At 33.0% G+C, this 20,082-nt stretch overlaps 1 long non-coding RNA gene across 1 annotated transcript; it reads right to left on the bottom strand.

The window, feature by feature from the left end:
• Window positions 1-852: 852 nt before the first annotated feature.
• On the bottom strand, window positions 853-17,954 carry LOC308058324. Its single transcript, XR_013925772.1, has 2 exons — window positions 16,243-17,954; window positions 853-16,202 (listed from the first exon to the last, which is right to left on the bottom strand). It is a non-coding gene; the product is annotated as an uncharacterized lncRNA (long non-coding RNA).
• Between the last annotated feature and the right edge of the window lie 2,128 nt (window positions 17,955-20,082).

Here is a 20,082-nt window from a genome sequence, read left to right as displayed (position 1 = left end):
TTAGTATTTTACACCCAAAAGTGCAAATGAAGGACATTACCTCAAAATCTGTCTGTCTGGAATTTAAATGAACAGAGTATTCAGTGAGTTAAACATCCAGAGATCTCATTAATTATTGATTACACAATAGTTCATGAAGTGGATAAGTTTAGTTGAACATAATGTTATCACATGGCATCTTTACTTCAAAAAGCTATTTCACAGAATGACTATGAAAGTAAATATATGACAAAGATCACAAGTTTTTTGTACTGTGAATGACAGAGAAATATGACAATAACATAAAATGATATTTTCATTTTTTCCCTTTTTGTTATGTCTACAATTTTTACTTTTATATTAAATGCTTCATTAATTAATATTCATTATGAAAAGAAGAACATTCTTTCAGCCTTTAAGATAGATGCATATGCTTTTGTCTCCTCTTACTTTGGTAGCAGGACTATGTGTTTTATAAATTATTGGAAGCATATTCTATAAAGAATTTATCAATAGTAAAATAAGAATAGTTAAAAAGGAGCAGGGACCAAAAAAACCCAAACCACCCCTTTACTCAAAACAGTAAATGACCAAAAAAAAATATATTAAATTTACATGAAATCTGGTATGATGAACATTATTAATAAAGATTTCAGGAATTTTTCTGTTTGGGAAAGAAGCTGTAGTGAACATGCTAGTACAATTTCTGCTCTGAATTTTGAAACCTAGTTACCATATTATCTGGAAAACTTCTGATTCCAGCCAAAAATTCAGGCAGCAGATCCTGAACTATTCCTCTCTCTGGTGTGGGTCCTTTTTTTTTTTTTTTTTTTTTTTTGGTGTGTTTGTTTGTTTTTTTTTAATCTGGTTGGTTGGTTGGTTTTTTTTTTGTTTGTTTTTTTTGTCAATGTTTATTTCTCATTCTTGAATTAGAAAATAATAATTTAAAAAACAAATCCCTTTCTGTCATACTTGTAGAGATAAAAAGATTTTTATCTCACATCAAAATATGATTTGTCTTCTTTGTCTTCTTCCCTCAGATAAAATCATTAGCTGGGTCCTTCTCAAACACTTCAGGGAATTATTTCTAAATATGGAGGAAAATTGATTCAAACATTTAAAAGCAACACTTTTCTACAAAATCATTTCTGGTCCAGATGAGTTGTTATTTGCTATCCAAGGGTTTGTTTCCATTTCCCCAGAATGTAGTGGGCTGATGTACCCATTGTACTAACAGTGTTAATTTAGCTAATTTAAGGTACAACTGTTAAGGATTAATAGTTTTGACTATGTAGTGACAATGATTAAAAATGTGTAACACTTAAGCATAAGAATGATGTGTTTATAATGAAGGCATTTACTAAAGTCAATTTTTAAAGTTTAAAACTGGCCTTATTTTTTAATCTTCTAAAAACTTGCATCACAGATTTAGAATTCTTTAGCTGATATATGCGTGTTTATATACATGTATACACAAGTATATTAATTTGAAAGGGTATAATGACAATTCTTTTTCTTTGCCTATGATCATTGGCTGGTTCTGGAGAGAGAGAGAGAGAGAGAGAGAGAGTAGGAGAAAGCGAGAGACTAGGAGAAAGCAGCAGAGGGACTGGCATGAAGAGTATGATGGTATCAGAGAATAATGTGTCTATGCATCAAAATTCCTTTAGCTTCCTATTGATGTTTCAAGGTTATCAGTGTGGTTTTATTTTTTTTTTTTAATTTTAGATACAGAGCTTGACTTTTTCAGACCAGTGCATTTTTTCTGGCTATCTAGTAGTTGCGACTAATATCCTTACCCTATTTATAATATATTTATTGCACCTTTTATGCAGTTTAACAAAAATAATTAAAAATAAATTTACCACAGAAATAAGTTTTTTTACCTTTTCGGTTTTTTGTTTGTTAGAACTAAATTAACTTCACAAGTTTAGCTACTAAGAAACCTGGAATATTTGTCTTTACATTTAACAAATGTCTTAATTTGCATAAACATGGATTCAGGATTAATTTTTTTAATTTTACAATATTTTTTTTTAATCCTTAAGAATATACTTAATATATGCCTAGGTTCCTTGGAAAGCTTGTGACCTCTCCTTGGGGAAAATAAGTTTACTGTTATACTCTTGGCTTCAGAGCAGAGTGTTACATTTCTTAATGCAAAGCAAAGTTTAAATCTTCTAGTTTTATATACAGCTGTCTGAATCCTGACAGTATTAAGAAGCTCTGAACTTCTGCATTAGCTTCGTCTGGATTCACATGTTCGCATGTCCTGAATAGTGTCAGCATGGCAGTGTTTGGCATGTGTGCCCACCTTATGGATAGAGGTCGTTATAAGATGTGCCTTTAGAAGGAAGAACCATCAGTCTTTCTTCTCCAACAAGCAAGTAATTCTATTCTTGGACTGCTGATTGGGAAGCGTTGGGCTCTTACATATTGCTGAGGAGAACACCTCTGCAGAGCTGGTGCGCAGGAGCACAGCAAGCAGACTTTAGCCACTGGAGGGGCGGCTTGTGTGGAGGGCCCAGAAACCCTGTGAGGCAGCGCAGGAATGGAGGTGATGTTCCACAGGGCTCTTCCCACCCAGGTGGAGACTTACAGGCCTAACCTATGACATCATTTCATATTCAGGAACTGGATAGTTTTTTTGGTTCGTTTTCGTAGAATACCTGGTGCTGCTTTCTACTGAGAATGTATTTCTAGAGCATAGAAAGTTAACAAACTGACAGTAATAAAAAGACTAATGTATCATTCAACTCGTATGGACTGTGACCATTTTATTCAAAGAAACTAAATATTCTATACTTATTTCCAGGTTTATAGAGCAAACATTCTTATTTAAAATTATTTTGATAGCTTCCCTCTGAATTAATTTATTCTGGAAACCTTGCAAGAATGACCTGATTATGTCAGAAAATGAGCACACACATTAGGTAACTATTCCATATGTTTTCATCCACTGTTATTCTACATCAGTATCCAGCATGTACCAAAACAACTGTGTGTTGTGAAGGCGTTATTAGTTCAAAACAGATGAAGAGATGCCGCATTCAATACATTTTGTTTTCCACATCATTAATCTAAAAGGATGAGAACAGAAGGTAAGAAATCTAAAAGTAATTGTTAGGAAAAAAAGTTAGAAATGAAAACTGCTACTTAGAAGTCTGTATTTTTTTCTGGCAGTTTGATAAAAGACTTGTCTCATTAAAAGTTATACACAGTATCTAACTACTTCATAATATTTCACTGGACACTTGTAATGTGTTTTAACAAAATATTAACCTTTTTTGGTGGTATCTCCTAGTAAATCTAATTCTTCATATCTAAAACAGAGTAAGTACTTAGATGCGCTAAAATGCTCTTGTTTCATTGACCTGACTTCTTTACATTAAAAAAAAAACCCACACCTTTCCTTTTTAATGAACAGGTTATGTTTGTTTTACACCTTTGGGCAAGCATGCAAACTGGGAATTACACATATACTTGAAATTATTCAGGTACTTGGTGGCTTTCTGAGTGGGATATTTTTCTTGTTTTGTGTCTTATGTGTGTGTGTGTGAGGAATATGGAGAGTGGCAGCAGCATCACTAGCAAGATTAAAACCTACATTTTTTTGAGTCTGTTTTTTTCTTCTTTTTTTTTGTGTTGTTAGCATGTGACTTCATCATAATTCTACTCATGAACTGTGAATATCTTGCACTTTCACCTGTTTTTATTCCTACTACGGATTGCTATCATAGCTTCTCACATCATGGAAATGTACTTGGGCTTCTTGGATGAATACAGTATTCAGAGGTTCTCTGAAATTTTTGCTTCAGGCTGGGAATTTTTAGAATATGAAGATATTCCTGATAACACTACTATGTACTATAACATTCATAGGCAGACAGTTAAAAATATTTAAGTATATAAAAGGAAAATATTTGCATGCACGCATACAATGTATTTGATACTTTAGTGAATGTTTTATCCATTTCATGACAGTAGAAATATATTCAATAAAATAATTAGACTTCTACACAACTAAAATTCTACAAGATACTCATTTTTCCCTTTTCTTACACCATTCTGTATGTTCCCTGAGAAAGTGGCTCTGTAATAAAATTGAAAATACCAGCTACTCTTTGAATTTAGTTTATATTTACATACAGAATTGTAGGTAATAGCAAATATCAAGCAAATGACTTAATATTTTAAAGTGAAGAACAAAATTGTATGAGACTTAAACCTTACTTCTGCCAGCCCTTTTAAGATTTCTTTTAGGCCTAGGAAGCTTTGACAGGGATGGCCAGCAGTGATAAAAATGAATCAAAACAATGATGGGGGCTATGAATAAAATAAAAGGGCTTTGCAATCACTGCAGTATGAAGGGCATATAAAAACTGACATTTCAAAGAGGCTAAGTGACAAAATGGGTCATTCTAAAAAGTATTTCTGTTCAAACGGCAGTTCAAGTTTCAAAACAAGGAGCCATTCAGCAGGCAAAGGCACTTGAGTTACTCGGAATTTAAAAATGGTCACTCTCTGTTTGCAGTATTTTGGTTTGCTTTTTACTGGAAAGACATACCCACTCAAAACAACCTCTATCATTACCGAGAACAAAGTGAAACTGGAGATTGACACAGGGGAGTTTATACTTCATGATTTCAGGTTTGTTTTTTTTTTAAAAAAAAAAAAAAAAATTAAAGGAAGAGCTTTATCAGGTTACTGTGCTAAGAGGCACAAGGAATCAATGCTAAAGCAGTACTGGATAGGACACATGCCTGCTAGGTGGTAACCCCAGCTAATAGGAATTTCTGACATCTGTGGTGTTTAAATTTATTATTGAAATGTGGTTTGACATTCGTTAATTCATAACACATTATGTTTACTAATGTTAGAACTATATTTCAGTCAATACAAGCATATTCTTTGATAATTAACACTATGTCATTATATTCTTTTCATTTAAATAAAGAATTTTCAAAGCCACAGCATGTTTTTCCTTCCATCCCTCTTTTTAATCCTATTCCATGCCTTCCCTGGACTGCCTGGTTTCTTATCTACCTTTGGCCATTTCTTTCCCTTCTAATTCAGTGTCTTTGAGCAATACTAAGACTTTTTAGATCTATCAAACTTCTGATGGAATTGTCTTTCATGAGCGAGGTAGGAAATTCAGCCTCTGTTCCTATAGTTCAATTTATAAAGCAAAAATGATGGCCTTAAAAAAAAAATAAATAAAAAGGAAGGTAAGGTAATCTATCATTATATATTGAAAACTAATTTAAAGTGGATGTATTCTATGCCCTGACTGCTAAGAAGACATGTTAGTATAAGGTAATGTTTCCACAAGCATTACAGGACCAAAAGTACTTCAGCTGTAGTATGTCTTTTAGATTAAATCTAACATGACAAGATTCCTCTGAGGGCTCAGAGAGGGCCTGAATAATAAATTCCAAAACTGTACTCCATCTTGGGATTATATGATTAAAATCTGAAATAAAATACTTGTCACAGTAATTTTCTACATTTAAGTCAGTTACAGGGCTACTCTAAATAATTCAATTGATATTTGTTAAAACATAACAAATTAGATAATTGTTTTTACAATCCTAAATAATTCTGTTCTTTTAGCATTGCAAATATGCATTACATATCTGTACATGTGTCCTTCTGCAAGCAGCTCTATTAGACCTTTTCTGTTACTTTACAAAATAGACCTAATCATGATGAAAACTTATTTGGTCACTCAGAAACCAAGCTAAATTCTAAAGATTAGACAGCAAACAATGCAATTACTTTGGAAAGTATCCTGGATGATCTAGAAAATTAATATTTAAGAAAAAAAAAAGTATAGAGAAAGCATACACTCTTTAACACTGCATAAAAAAACACTTCAATGTTCTTTTTATCTGTCCTTTTAAATTTAAAGTTCTACCAGGCTAGCTGAAAAGAAAAAAATACTATAAAATTAATAACAAAATAAAATCTAAACACACAACAGCACCGACCCCTCACCCCCTCCCCACCCCCTCCCAACCTGTTCTAAGTCATGTTCTGCTCATCTTTCATTTCACTGCAAGCTGGATCAAGATGCTGTTGTAATTTGTAGGCAGACTGAGATAAATATCGCAGGATAAAGAGTCAAGCTGAATTTTTATTTGACCTGATGGCATTAAGTGTGTCTCAATTTATAAATACCAAATCATTATTTTTCCCCATTTTTTCCCCCTCTGATATGGAAATTACTGGAACACCTCATTACATACTCTTTTAACATTTATTTTATTTTAAATCATTGAAAGAAACAGAACATGTGTGAAACATTGCATCTTCTTGTTCATAATACAAAAGTATCTATTTCTTACTGTGTATTTTTTAATTGCTTTTGGACAAAAATGCTCCAGCCAAGTAAGACTGTATATTAAAAAAAAAAAAAAAAAAAAGAATTAAAATAAAAATTATTAGTAATATTTTCTAATAAACTTTAGTATCTGTAAAAGGTGAAATTGGAAAGTGACAGCAAAATCTAAAATTATATACACCAACTGTACAACAAGGAGTAGGAAAAATTAAGTTTTGTTACTTTTCATTAGGAAGAGGCAGAAATAGGGTACTGAGACAGGTCTTGTGAATCTGTTTCTCCCTGGCTACAACCACCAAAATTACATACTATTGTGTATGGCTCCCATACATGGAAATTTATTCCCAGTTTACTATGCCATTTCCTTCTCCATTGTTTCTTTCTCTTTCTACACATACCTGCAAAGTGCAGATTGCTACATTAATTTGTGAAGGCTCAAAGATTTTTGGATAAATCTGAGGGAAAGTTAAAAAACAATAATTCTGAAAAGAGAGTTCCTGTTCAATTTTCTGTTCTATACCAATATAAAGAAGGAGTATTAAAGGGTTATGATCTGTGCTGTAATTAATTTTTTATGATATTGATAATTTTCACATAAAACTCACTCAAGCAAAATCATAAACAATAATTTTTTCAAAGAGGAAATAATATTTTTTCACTTTATTAAAATGCAGATATGACCACTTTCATTTATTTTACTTATTTTCCTTTCATCCAGTATCTTACAGACTTATTTTATATTTTTCAAGGTATTTACCATACTTTTATTGTTTTTCTGCTGCTTGATCCCAGCATCATGACCTTTCTTGGCAAGCTAAAGGCCACAGATTGAAATTACGTGGTTATGGTGATCTGAGGCCTTAATCGAACAGACCAATGACATTTTCCCTTTATGAAAAATTAGTTCCTCCAAAAGACTCAGCAAATGCAGTTTCTTTATCAAAATCCCTCATTCTTAAACTCTTCCTAGCCTTTCTATCAGGTTTTGCCCTATTCTCCTTATGCTACAGGAACAGAGCAAGAGATTTTAAAAGCTGCTGCCACAAAGCAAACAAAATGAAGCCTCATCTTTTGGGATGCTTCCTGGTCAAAATAAGTGGGAAAGCCACTTACAAACACTCAGAAAACTTGTCAGCTAGCAAAGTGCGAAGGTATGAATTCAGATTTAAATCCAAATCCAATGTGCAGCTATACACCCTATTGTAACTAAAAGACCCAGATTAATTTTATAAACCCCTTTAAAATAGTTGGTTAGATAGCCACAGATTATTAATTTTCATTTTCATTAATTATTTTAACATCTCAATAATAGCTGGCTAATTAATGTATTCTTAATACTGTACCACTGGTTTCTAACTACTTACTACAGTAGTACTTTGTAGTTGTTGATGTAAATGATGACTGCAGCCATTGTCAGCTGACTTAAACAATTTGAGTAACGAATATAAAAGTTATTTTGGTGTAGGGTTCTTTTTGTACTTTATTTATCATACCTGACAGAATCGAGAATAACTGTTCCATGTTACATCAATCACAAAGGGATTCTTTCAGATCCAAAGAAAGTATAAGTCAGCACTGTTAGGCAACATGTGCAAATTAAAATCTAGTGAAAACAATGAGCTTGTGTTGACAGTTTTTAAACACTATGTAATTTATTTATATAACAAAAATAACTCAGAAAAAACCCTAGACTAAAATATGCATGAGGGATGACAGTAATGTCTTCTGAAAGGGCTTCATGAATATCTGTTGACAGCAAAAGAACAGATTCTGAGTGGACTTAGCTGAATATTTTCTATAAAATTGTTTTCTTTTCAGCCACAACTGGTCTTTTCATGTTGAACAAACTGAAAATATTAGTTTGTAGCGATTACACTGTGCAATTTCAAAATGCACCCCAGCTTTATCTTGGCTTTGTGTCAAAATAATTCATAAGTCTAAACCGTTCTTCCTACAGCCTTGTTTCTATAGGAAGAAAACCCCAAAGAAGCCACCTCATACCTTGGATAATTTTCTTATTTAGACCATCAGGAAATCAGTGCCTTTGAAATGCTGCACAGAACACTTGCTGGCAAAATCTATTTATCTTTGCTGTGGTATTGGATTAGTTTTCTCTTATCTTTACTTTTTCCCTGTCGCTTAAACTTATCCCTTAAATAGCTTAGCTTTGTTTCTTTCATGAGCCTTCTGCCACCTGTCTATCCTTCAACTTTATATTAAAACTGTTGTCATTTCAGAAACTATTTCAGAGGCTGTTTTATCAACATCCAACCACAGAAGACTGCCTTGTGCCCAGGGAGACATGCTGTCCTCCTAGGAGGAACAATATTGTGAAAATATTAGTTACCACCTGGGCTGGACCATGTTCAATGACCTTTTAACGATTGCTGGATAATTGGTGAGTAATCAAACACTTGGGTGCTTGTGTGCATCAATCAGACTTAGGGATACAAATGTCAAATACAGTTTATTTCTCTGCTCCTGTAAATGGTGTTAATAGAACATCTGTATAGACATCTGCAATTAGATTATCCTGTTAAATATTTTTAATACTGACAAAACAATGGATTTTTCTGGGGACCAGTAGTTTTACTTCTCTGGAAAAAATGTGTTTATCCTCAAGAGGCGTACAGCTTAAATGGTTGAAGTTACAATTATGAGCAAATGAAAATAAAAACTTTTATTGAAATATTTCTAAATTGTCATTGAAATAATTTCTTCTGTCTCAGATTATAAGGCTAAACAGAGAGAATATAAGTAAAGGATGGAGAGAAACATTACTATATGTATAGTGAGTTCTTCAACAGAAGACAAGTAGGTTGTATCTGATTCTTTTTTCACTTTAAAATGTTGGTTGTAAAACAATATGTATTAATGAAATTGATAATCACTTAAAAATAAGAAAAGAGCTATTTTATATCATTCAAAAACTTTTTTTTAATAAACTGTAGCAGAAGGTTTAACCTGTTTCAAATCAATGGGTTACTCATACTATTTTTATGTAGTATATATAAGTTATTACCTGAAGAAATTAAAAGTCCATAGCTATTCCCAATAAATACAGTAAATAACCTAAAACATTAAGCATATGCTACTATGGTTTGCTATAATTTTGTTCTTGAATGAGTTAATTGAATTTATAGCATTCATTGTTCATTGCTTTCTTTTCAAAGTTAATTCTTCAGTCAAAAGAAAACAATTATGTACTAGATTTCCACAATCAATCCTGTCCTGTGTTATGCAAGTCATCTTAACCCCTAAATATATGACTGATAAATTGTTATTTGTATGTGAAAATTCAAAAAAGCAAGTTAGTCTACTCAAGTATTTTATAGTTTAAAGTGATATCCATATTTTCTCCTGTCATAATATTGATGAAAAACACGGGATAACCACAATTTTTAATCATGGAAGTATAAGCCACTTCCAATTAATTTCAACTCCATGTAAAATTAGGAAATAAATTTTGATGAGCTATGATGCTGAATGATAAATACACTGATGAATGATGACTGTCAATAATCTATTCTTTCTCAAATTACAGGGTGTTGCATATTGAAATCTCAAAGACTTTCAGGGAGGGAGAGTGCTTTGGTTTCTCTGATTTATAAAGTAGTTTACATAACCTGTAAAATGCAAATATTTCCCTGATGACTTCTTCCTCTTGGGAAATGAAGTCCATTTAGTTGTGATCTTACTTTTGAAGAAAACACTGCCTTAATTTTGATTCACTACAAACTCATATCACACAGTGCATACTGTGTAGTCTGCAGAAATATTTGTGATCAGGGATTTGATGCAAATTATGTAAGTTAAGCAATAACAGAAATTAGATCCAATGTTATATGTCAGAAATGAAACAAAATAGAACAAGTGCTTTACACAAATATGAGGTATTTCACATTAACCCAGAAAATATTTATCTTTATTGTTCAGATTACAGAGAAAGCACTTGCAAAAATCCTGCATTGTCATATAATATGTTTGAGTTTTGAAATCTCTGAAGTAAATGCTAGTAAGGAAAATATTTTTAATTAGTTTTTAATTATTTTAAATAAATTTAAACATGTATATTTGTGCTTTCTGCTATTTTCACTCATGTTTTTCCATCTACTGCTCAAGGTTCACTTTTACATTCTGACATTTTTCTTTTTCTTTTTTTTCACTTTAAAAATTAATTTATTTTAAAGTGAGAAGCATTATAAAGCCAAACAATGCCTTAATCTTGATGCTTCCAAGAGGATCTGTAATTAAGTTTTTGCTCTTTCTCAAACATGACAAGGAAAAGCATGCAGGTTTTTACATTGCTTTTGTTGTGGTTAGCTGAGACTTTAAAGAGAATTCATGTACATGCCTGCTATCAACAAAGTACTTTCATTTCAAGGGCAATTTAACATCCAAATACCAAAAAGAGACAACAATTTGCAATTATGATGCCAGTCTTAGCAGTGAATCTGCCACCCTTCTTCACAAAGAGCAAACCTGTGGCTGAAAATCACTGATCGAATCATTAAAAAAATCATAAGCATCATTTTCCCTGGAGAAAGAATTTTGTAGATACACAAAGAAATATAAAATCAAGGCACTCTGCCAAAGATAATACCAATAATAATCCTTTGGGTGTAGCTACACTATGCACTTTCCTTTTATCTACCATGAGTACCAAAAAATATGGTTCCAAATCAAGATTTCTGTCCTCTGTGATTGTCCCCAGTCATTTCTTTAAGAGATGTGAAAAGAAAATTTACAAATACATAGCTAATGAACTTTTAAAAAAACCCCTCTAATTCCTGATTAGAGATCAGCTTTGTAGTTTCTTAGGAAGAGCTCTGGATAAATGTGTCATTATGTGCACACCCTACAGTACATGTACTAGGACTTTGTCCTAGATATGTGCTTGACAAAAGTTGATACACAAGATAATATTTCATCAACTCCAGCACTGAAAACTCAGTAGTGTAATTCTGTTTAATGATGGCATAATTGAGATAGTTGCTTATGTTACATTTTCCTCTAATTCTGAGGAATCTTAGTGGAATTCTGCTTCTGCATGTTCCTTGTACAGAGAAAATGGCAGTGAGAAGAAAAGCATTCATTGGACATAGAGAAGCAAAGAATAGCAATTGGTAGTGAAAAAAGGCAGTAGAACCTGAAAATAGCAAAGTGAGAGAAACCCTCTCCCCCTCTAACTGAGCAGCTTTAATTCAAAGCTAGTTAAGGCATGTACTTCGGCAGTGTCCTCAGCTGCAACAGAAAAGACAGAGCTGAGCTCTACAAAACTTCCCTCATATGCTGACAAAAGGGAAATGGAATTGCATCTTAGTTAAGTATCTTCACTGATAATGCACAATCCATTTCCTTTATTGCATGAGCAACATAATTTAAATTAATGATAATTAGTAATTTTAGCTTGTAAAATATTTGGAGCGCAGGTTTTCTTTACCACTTGCCTACCACAATACCTATCAGTACTGGAAGCCCAGGTGTTTGGAAAAGACAAACAAAATCATTTTGAATACATCAAATAGAAGGCAATAATGCAGGTACATGAACATCTTATGCACAGAGAGCTGGGCTACACAGTGAGCAGGTATTGCTTTAGACGGTCACTTCTCTAAAGGAAACTGTATTTTAAGCAAATCAGCTACATGCCTCTAGCTATTAACTTGTGAAATGTGTTAGAACGAAATGTTTTCTGAAACAGTAAAGGATAAGAATTCAAAAGAGATTAAAGGAGCTATAGCTCCTTGATTATCGCAGCTCAATGCAGTATATACATTACAAGCTATGCCATGTATTAGCTGCCACTAAAGCATCTGCAAGAATGTAATTTCTAAGCAAGTAATAACTAACGCCTACAAAGTAATTCAGAACCATGTAATTGAGTCAGACTCAACAAAACTAAATTAAAACATAGAGTTTTCACAAGCAATCTGTGTATTTTTTGTTTTCTTTTCCAGTGAGCATTAGTCACCATGTATCTATTGCTCAGAACTATAAAACTTGAGAATTCAACATGAAAATTTCTAGAACTTCATATCAGTCATAATATATGCAGTACTTTTGCTCTGTGAAATTCTTTTTTTTTACTTTTCAATTTGATTATAAAATGTGATGAGCTATAATATCTGTTGCATCTTACGTAATATTTCCTTGTAATTAGAAGATATGAAAACGAGAAGAGAGCAAGCATATGACCTAAAGTTCATTAGATGACTGAAAGCAGAGAGTTAATTGAGAAAACAGTTGTGATTGCTGCATAAACTTACCTGTATATGTGTATGTGTGTGTGTGTGCATGTCAAACTAACTAAAAAGATTATGGATACAACCCATTACTGCCATTCACAAAATCCAGTATTGTAGAAAGGAAACGATACCCTGAGAGGAAAAAATTCTGTTGTGTTCTCCAAGCAGGCTGGACAAAAGATCATGGTCCCTTGAACTGTTGTCTTATTCCATACGCTTAAGTCATACTGTTGATGTTCTCAGCATGGTTGTCTTTTTTTTCTCTCTGCTCTTTTCCTCCTTTAGATTTACTCAGATCTGAAAAAAGATAACTTGCTCATGCAAAGAAATGAGAGAATGGAAGTTTCTGTCCAGGCATCTGAGGCTGCCTGGCAATAAACTTGATGGCTGAAAAGTTTCAAAGCGTTCATTAAACGCTTGTAGTGTCCTTTAAATAACACATATAACAGAAATGTTACTGTATGATAAACATAGTCAGCACTGCTGTGCATTATGTCACACCAATTGGAATTTCAACATTGTTAAAGGCTACTAAATGTAGTTTGATAGAGGCAAGGCTGCTGCAGCACTGTGTCCCCAGGTCTTCCTAGCAGCAAGGCTGGACTTTCATTTCCCAGTGGGTGCACACACAAGCAAGCACACAAGAAGAAAATAAACAAAAAAAGGAAATACATAGCTGGCCACAAAGACTATCAGGGGCAAAAGCACACAGAACTCTTGCAAACATGAACGGCATGGGTGGGTTGGTCCTTCCCTCTGGCTGCCGAGGACTGAAATAAGCTACTAAGATATAGATTTATATATGTAGTATGGATCCTTCCCATAGCTGACCTTAGACAGATATCTGTCCCTTCAACAGCTGACCTCACATCCTTGCTCTCCACAGTTGCTGGCACCTGGCCATAGGAGCTCCCGAGGTTCAAAGTTCAACAGTAAAATTCAGTAGTGACTTACATCTATGCACAAGCACTGAAATTTGAAGAAAATTGGTTTTCTAGGGGAACATATACATACCCTGGTCTCTCTAGTTGTTGGCACCCAGGCCTGATGGTCCTTATAACCCATAGTGCCTTCTCATGTTGTTGTCACTCAGACCTCTGCGCTCATACCTACACACCAGACAGAATCGATCAGAACTGATCCTGAGAAGAATTCTAAGTTTTCATACATTTATTATGCAGAAAATATTTAAATTGATATTTTCCTGAAAATGAAAATATACAAATAAAGTATTAAAACAGTATAATGTAATATAAAAAATTATAAATAAATACAAGTAGGTTATTTATACTACGAATTAAAAAATAGTCCAATGAAGTGGAAGTCAACCGTATTTATCAAATATTCTCATTATAATATAAGGAAGCAGAACTATCCCTTTCTATTAACATTTTTGTCAACATTATTTTTTTCTGACTAGTTAGATGTTCCAGTGGAATACTTGCTATCAAAATACTAAAAAAATCCCTGAAAAAAAACCACCTTCTCCCCCAGCCTCCCCTGCAGCACTATACCTGTCATAGAAAAATCTATTTCAGCTGTTCCTAGGCATGGTAAACTTTTTTTAGAATGAAAATGGCATAAGAACATATCAGAATTTTGTACAAATCTGCTACCTACAGATTTCTCATCAGTCTTTACTCAGCACTTTAAATATGGAAAAATTGTCAGCTGAAGCTTTAACTTTTTGGCAATGCTGTACATTAGTTTGGTAAGGATCCTAGTTCACCTTAGGGAAAAAAAATAAAATCCTAAACTGGCCCTTTTTTAACTTACATAGTAATAATCATATTTATCTTGTACACATAATAAATGCACCATCAAGTTAAATGAGTAGGTGGTATCCACCATAGTATTTTTAAATGTTTTTTACAGAACTGTCACCCCAAAGACAGAATGTTGGGCTGAAAGAGCCTAAATATGGAAAAGAAATAAAAAAAAAAGATCATCAGTCAATGTGCATCCTTAGAACAAGACAGATCCTTACTTTTAATTTTTTGCTGAAGACCAGACTGCAAGATACCAAGATGAAGCCTGTTACGCAAGCTCATAAGACACTGTCCCTTCATGAGTATCAACTGATACAATTTGACAAAGAACATTTATGTCAAGTATATCTACTGAACCACTGTACCTAGAGCCTGCAGGGTACCTACCTTGGAGCATTAAGTAGGCATAAAAAGCATTAATCTGTAAAAAAAAGAACCACTTAGTAATACTTATTAAATTAAGGCTGTAAACTATGTGGGAAAGAAACTCATTAGCTAAGGAGCTAAGTAAATCTGAAGGGTCAGAGCAGTTTGGGAAGATTCATTGCCTGCCTCTGCAATCCTTCAGAGTTCTGATGGAAATCTTCCTGTTACTGTTTATGACACAGCTTAAAGAAAGCAAGCTTACCCTTCCCAGATATAAATGCTGAAAAAAAAGTGAGATAATTATTTTGTAATACTGAGAAGTATGTTTTTAGTTCTTAAATACTGTCTCTATTATTGATGAAGAGGCTGATATGTTTACATTAACACAGCTGTTATTAATTTTCATTATTTAAATCTAATGCTTCAATTGTTTGCCAGAGTTTTGAGGGCAGGTAAGATAACTATTTTCCTCTTTCTTTATGAAATAGAAATAATTTCCATTAAAAAAAGAAAAATCCCAACTCAAGATAGAAATAAATAATTTGTTGTATCAAGCTGTTTATGATGATATTTTACTATTAGATTGTCAGGTTTTCTTCCTTTTTTCATTCCTATGACAAGGTCACACAGTCAAAACCAAGTTTTATGTAATTTCTTACTGAATTCACTCAAGTGTATAAGTAAGTTCTCCTTTGATCTTGTGGTTGTGACCGATACATTACAGAATCATTTGAGAGGCTCCATCTGACTTCATCTGGCTTGATATCTCGGGCCCATTATGTGCAAACCAGGGGGGGAAATTGTTTCATGCTTGTTCATCTCAGTGATCAACCCTAGTTCCTGCTCATTTTGCTCCCACAGAAATATTCAGCCTCATTGAATATTGTAGAGTGTGTGTGCACATTAAAAGCAAGAACAGAAATGTTCTCTGCTGTCTTCAGAAAACTTCAGCAGGGATTCCACCTCTGCAAAGAATGCTATATTTATCTGTAACTATCATATAATTGGTTGGTCAAACCAATATTCATTTATTCCAATCATTATTTTCATTAAACAATCATTTTCATATTATCAAATACATTCGTACATATAATACCTTGGACTGGAGGGGACCTTAAAGATCACCTAATTCCAATCCCCTGTTATTGCAGGGGTTCTACGTCTAGAACTTTTGCTTAGTTGCACTGGTTGTTATATGGGGAGCAGGTCAGGCTGCCTTACTCGGCTCCAGCATCTCTTCTGGTGTGATGGGCTTTCCCTCTTCAGTCTGGAGAGCAGTGAAGCAGTTCTGCAAGGGCATCTCAGGCTTTGGGTATACTCAAAATTAATTTTTAAATTGTCGGTTTAAAATTATATCTGCAAATCATATTCCTTACTAACACAATAATTTCTACACTCTATAAGCCAGGTTTTTCTACCTACAGGTCACACAATCTGCAAAGGAGATTTGGTTAGAATACACTTTGTGATAATAGTTCTACCATCTTCAAGTTACTTCTACATCCTTTTTCCATATCTCCATTACCATCACAGGTACAAAACCCAATCGAGCAAAAAAAAATGTCAAAACTATCTTCACAGACAATCCTTTTTAGTTCTTGGGCAAAGAAAAATATGGAAAAAGTGGAATGTTGATAAAAATAGACCTTCATTCAGAAAAAAAATCAGTATGGTCCTATGCTTGTGCACAGGCACACAATCTTGACGTTTTAAGAATCTAATTTCACATAGGTAGTTTTTGAGATAGCTGAGAACTAAACGATTTAAAATAATTTAAAGGGGAAAACACTGCAATCGAGAAACATTATAATTGACAATTGTTTAGAGAATATAAATCCTGGGTTTATGATACAGATCAAAGCAGTACCAAAATAAGAGGAAGAAAGCAAAGCAACTGTCAAAAAAGAATATAAAAATAAATAAATTAAATGACAGGGAAAAAAAGAAATATTCATGAAGAAAACAAAAGGTCTCAAGGCAGTGTCTTACATGAGGGTAAAGGTCAAAAAGGAAAAACTGTCTTTGTGTGTCAGTTTTCTCAGGTATTATAGGAATAAAAGCAACCATCGATTTTGAAGTCTGTTGCACCACTAGTTAATTGAAAACAGCATAACTGTTAAAAACAAATCAGATGGACATAAACAGGTTGTTCATTCTGAGTGCAAAATACTTTTTGGGACAGAGAGATCAATGTGGAAGCAAAATCTACTCTAATGTATTGTAATGTATTATAGTTATTGTTACAATTTATTTAAGATGTTGCTTCCATGTCATGAAAAAGTTGTTATTCAGATTATTTTGATTTTCATATCAACAGAAAAGAAATCTACAGTCATGAAGAACTTATTGTTACCTTCACTTCAATGTTTGAACAGAATATAAACTGTTTGACAGTTTGGTTCTGTTATCTACTTTTTTTGATTGTGTCATTTCTTAAGTGCTAAACTTTCAGGAAAAGAAAATGCTTCACCTAAAATTACAGTGTTTTGTGTGGTTGTACAATATCTCATGTAATACTGTGTTGAATTATATCACACCACAAAAATTACTATTTAGTATCATGTATTATTTATAGTATGGGCTTACAGATTTTGAAATGTATCATATATCAGTAAGCACTTTGTTGGCTGTCAGTAAAGGTTATTTAAGGGAGAGCTTTTCATTTCTTTATTCAAGCAAATTTAGAAGAAACAGAAAAATAAACATTTTTCTTACAAAAAGTAGCATCAAACTATTCCAAAGAAACCTCTTAAAATAATATAAAATAAATCAGCTTAATGGAAATAAAAACATATATAGAAAGTATAATGTTTTATGAAATCCTTGTATGACCTCATTTGATTTCAGTTGCTTCATCTCAGTAAAGAAGTACCAAAAATTAATGAGATTCATGCAAAGGCAACAAAAACAATTAATGATAAGGTAAGATTTACATATTATGAGAAGTTACAAAGACAAAGTAATAAGGGAAAAAAAAATATCGTGGGAAGTTGAGTAACTTAAGAAGGAAAAATTAAAAGTGATTACTTTTACTTTTTTGCTCAGTTTTATAATCAAAGGTCAACAGTGAATCTAATGCAATCCAGGGCCCTTTGTTTTCAGCATTTCAATCAGAGAACTGTTGGCATATGGAAAGTTAATTACAAAATTTTACATTTAGAAGTTCTGAAACACCTTTCTTACCAAACTGCCCCAAAATCTTTCTACTGAGATGCTTTACTTGAGTAGCTGTATAAGAAATTCAGGGTCCTAACTATAGCTAAAGAAATCTAACATGAACCATGAGCTTATCACTTATTCTATTGAAAGACTTCTGAGTCTGGATATTTTTTTTTTCTTCCACTGGGGTCTCTGTTTCTCTTTTAAACACTGCATTAAAACTTATCTTTAGACAAACTGTATGATGAGATAAATTATTATGAATGTCTAAACTTCAAAGTCACTTAACTATGAGTGACATATTGCACATAGATTTTGTCTTCTAATAAGAGGTAATAGCTTGGATTACCTCTTGTAACTCACACGAATAAGTATTCCTTATGCTGAAAATCATGATCCAGAAAGGGGAATAAAAACATCCAAAAGAGAGCACAAGAAAAGAGGATACTGAAGAATAAATATGCACTCACTCTAAGTAATATATTTGGAAACAAAGTGTGCATTGCACATTAAAAAATTGTATTTTTCCTGTATAAGCTGGATCTATCACTCTTCCTGAGAAAGGATTTAATTACCTCAACTACAAAAACATGTGTTAATTGTGAATAAAATATGGTTTTAATCAGTTTTTATCTTCACTCATTTAGCGATATCACTGTGATTCTAACATACCTTTCATCATCTGCTTCTGCTAGTACCGGCTAGCCTACCACAAGATTATTAATTACTACTGCAGAGCAGTAGGGATGAACCTAAATGAGTTTCTATGTTTACCTTCTATAGCAGTAAAGAAAATATTTTCTTCACACGCCAAGAGCTTTCTTTTTGCTAAGAAATACTTACTACTAGCCATATCCAGGAACAAGAGGCTGGAGTAAATGAAGCAATTAACTAACTTGCTAAGGCAGCTCCTGTGTTATAACACACTTCAACTAATCCCTATATTTAATGATGTGTTACAGTTTGTTTCCAGATGTTTGCAGATTAGGCTGTAATGTAGTGTATTAAAGTACATCAATTTATTCGAAGTCAGGCATAATAAAATCCAAAACTAAAATAGTGGGATTTTTGCATTATGATAAGTAAATAGTGGCTTCCCCCCAAATCCCCCATCCCTCCCCCCTGCCCAAATTTTAATGGTAACAAATAATACTTTTTTTTTTTAATAAGATTTTAAATGGTGCAATAATACATTAATATCCAATTAAGCTCTCTGAATATACCAAATGTAAATATTGAAATGCTGGAGTATCAGTAATGCTGTTTGTAAAGATGTAAATCTCTAAATTCAATACACATGGAAATGGGTTTATCTGGAAATTTTGAAAAACTAGTAAAAATGAACAGAATTTGTTTAGCTTTTTTGTTTGTTTCTTTGTTCTTAATTATTCCAATCTTGTAGTTACTGTGCTCTAAGACTATGTCTGGAGTATTAATCATATCACATAACTCTAGTTATATATCTAAAGCAAATTGCTTGGTTATATCTGTTGACAGCAAGAAACAGGTTAAAGATAACATATCCAAGCTCAAAATAGCTACCTACAAAAGGCTGGGTGAATTCACCATGTAACTAGTGTTGCCTATCGACTAAGGAGAAAATACGGACAAACATTGTTAGATGACATGTATGCTATCTGATGTGCTTCAGTTATCTACTTTCCTCTAGGATCCATGCACAGAGCTACATAATAAGAAAAGATTCATGTCTACTCAGGAATGTATCTTAAATAGGTGATATGAATAATCTCAACGGAGACAATAGAGGAAACCAGCATAAAAAAGTTTAATTATCTCTTTAAGTTTTAGATTACTGATGTTAGGTGTCATGAAACTTTACTTCCTTCATATCTAATAAAAAGAGATGGATGCCTTCAAAGGATGATTCATCCCAATCAAGTGCATCTATGTGTATATGTAGTGAAAAACTGTTTTGTATGCTATGGCTTTATTAAAATCACAAGCAGAGCACCAAATTTTGTCTCTGTGCTCTTCATGCTTAATCCCTATAGAGAGAGGAAATCATAGGTGGAAGACAATGCTTTCTTCAGGCTCCTGAAAATGTTGCCCAGAGTTTTCAAAACTTTTTGTACCTATTAAAAGACTATATTTTAATCTGAAAAATGCAGAATCTCTGTAAGATTTTATAATTTTGCAAATGAAGGAGTTATATATTGTCTTTTCTTGATACAGGTAATTACCACAAGAATCTTGTTCA

Source organism: Falco punctatus (assembly GCF_963210335.1).
Source record: "Falco punctatus genome assembly, chromosome: 1".
In the NCBI taxonomy this organism is placed as follows: domain Eukaryota; kingdom Metazoa; phylum Chordata; class Aves; order Falconiformes; family Falconidae; genus Falco; species Falco punctatus.
This window is presented reverse-complemented; position numbering and strand designations above follow the sequence as displayed.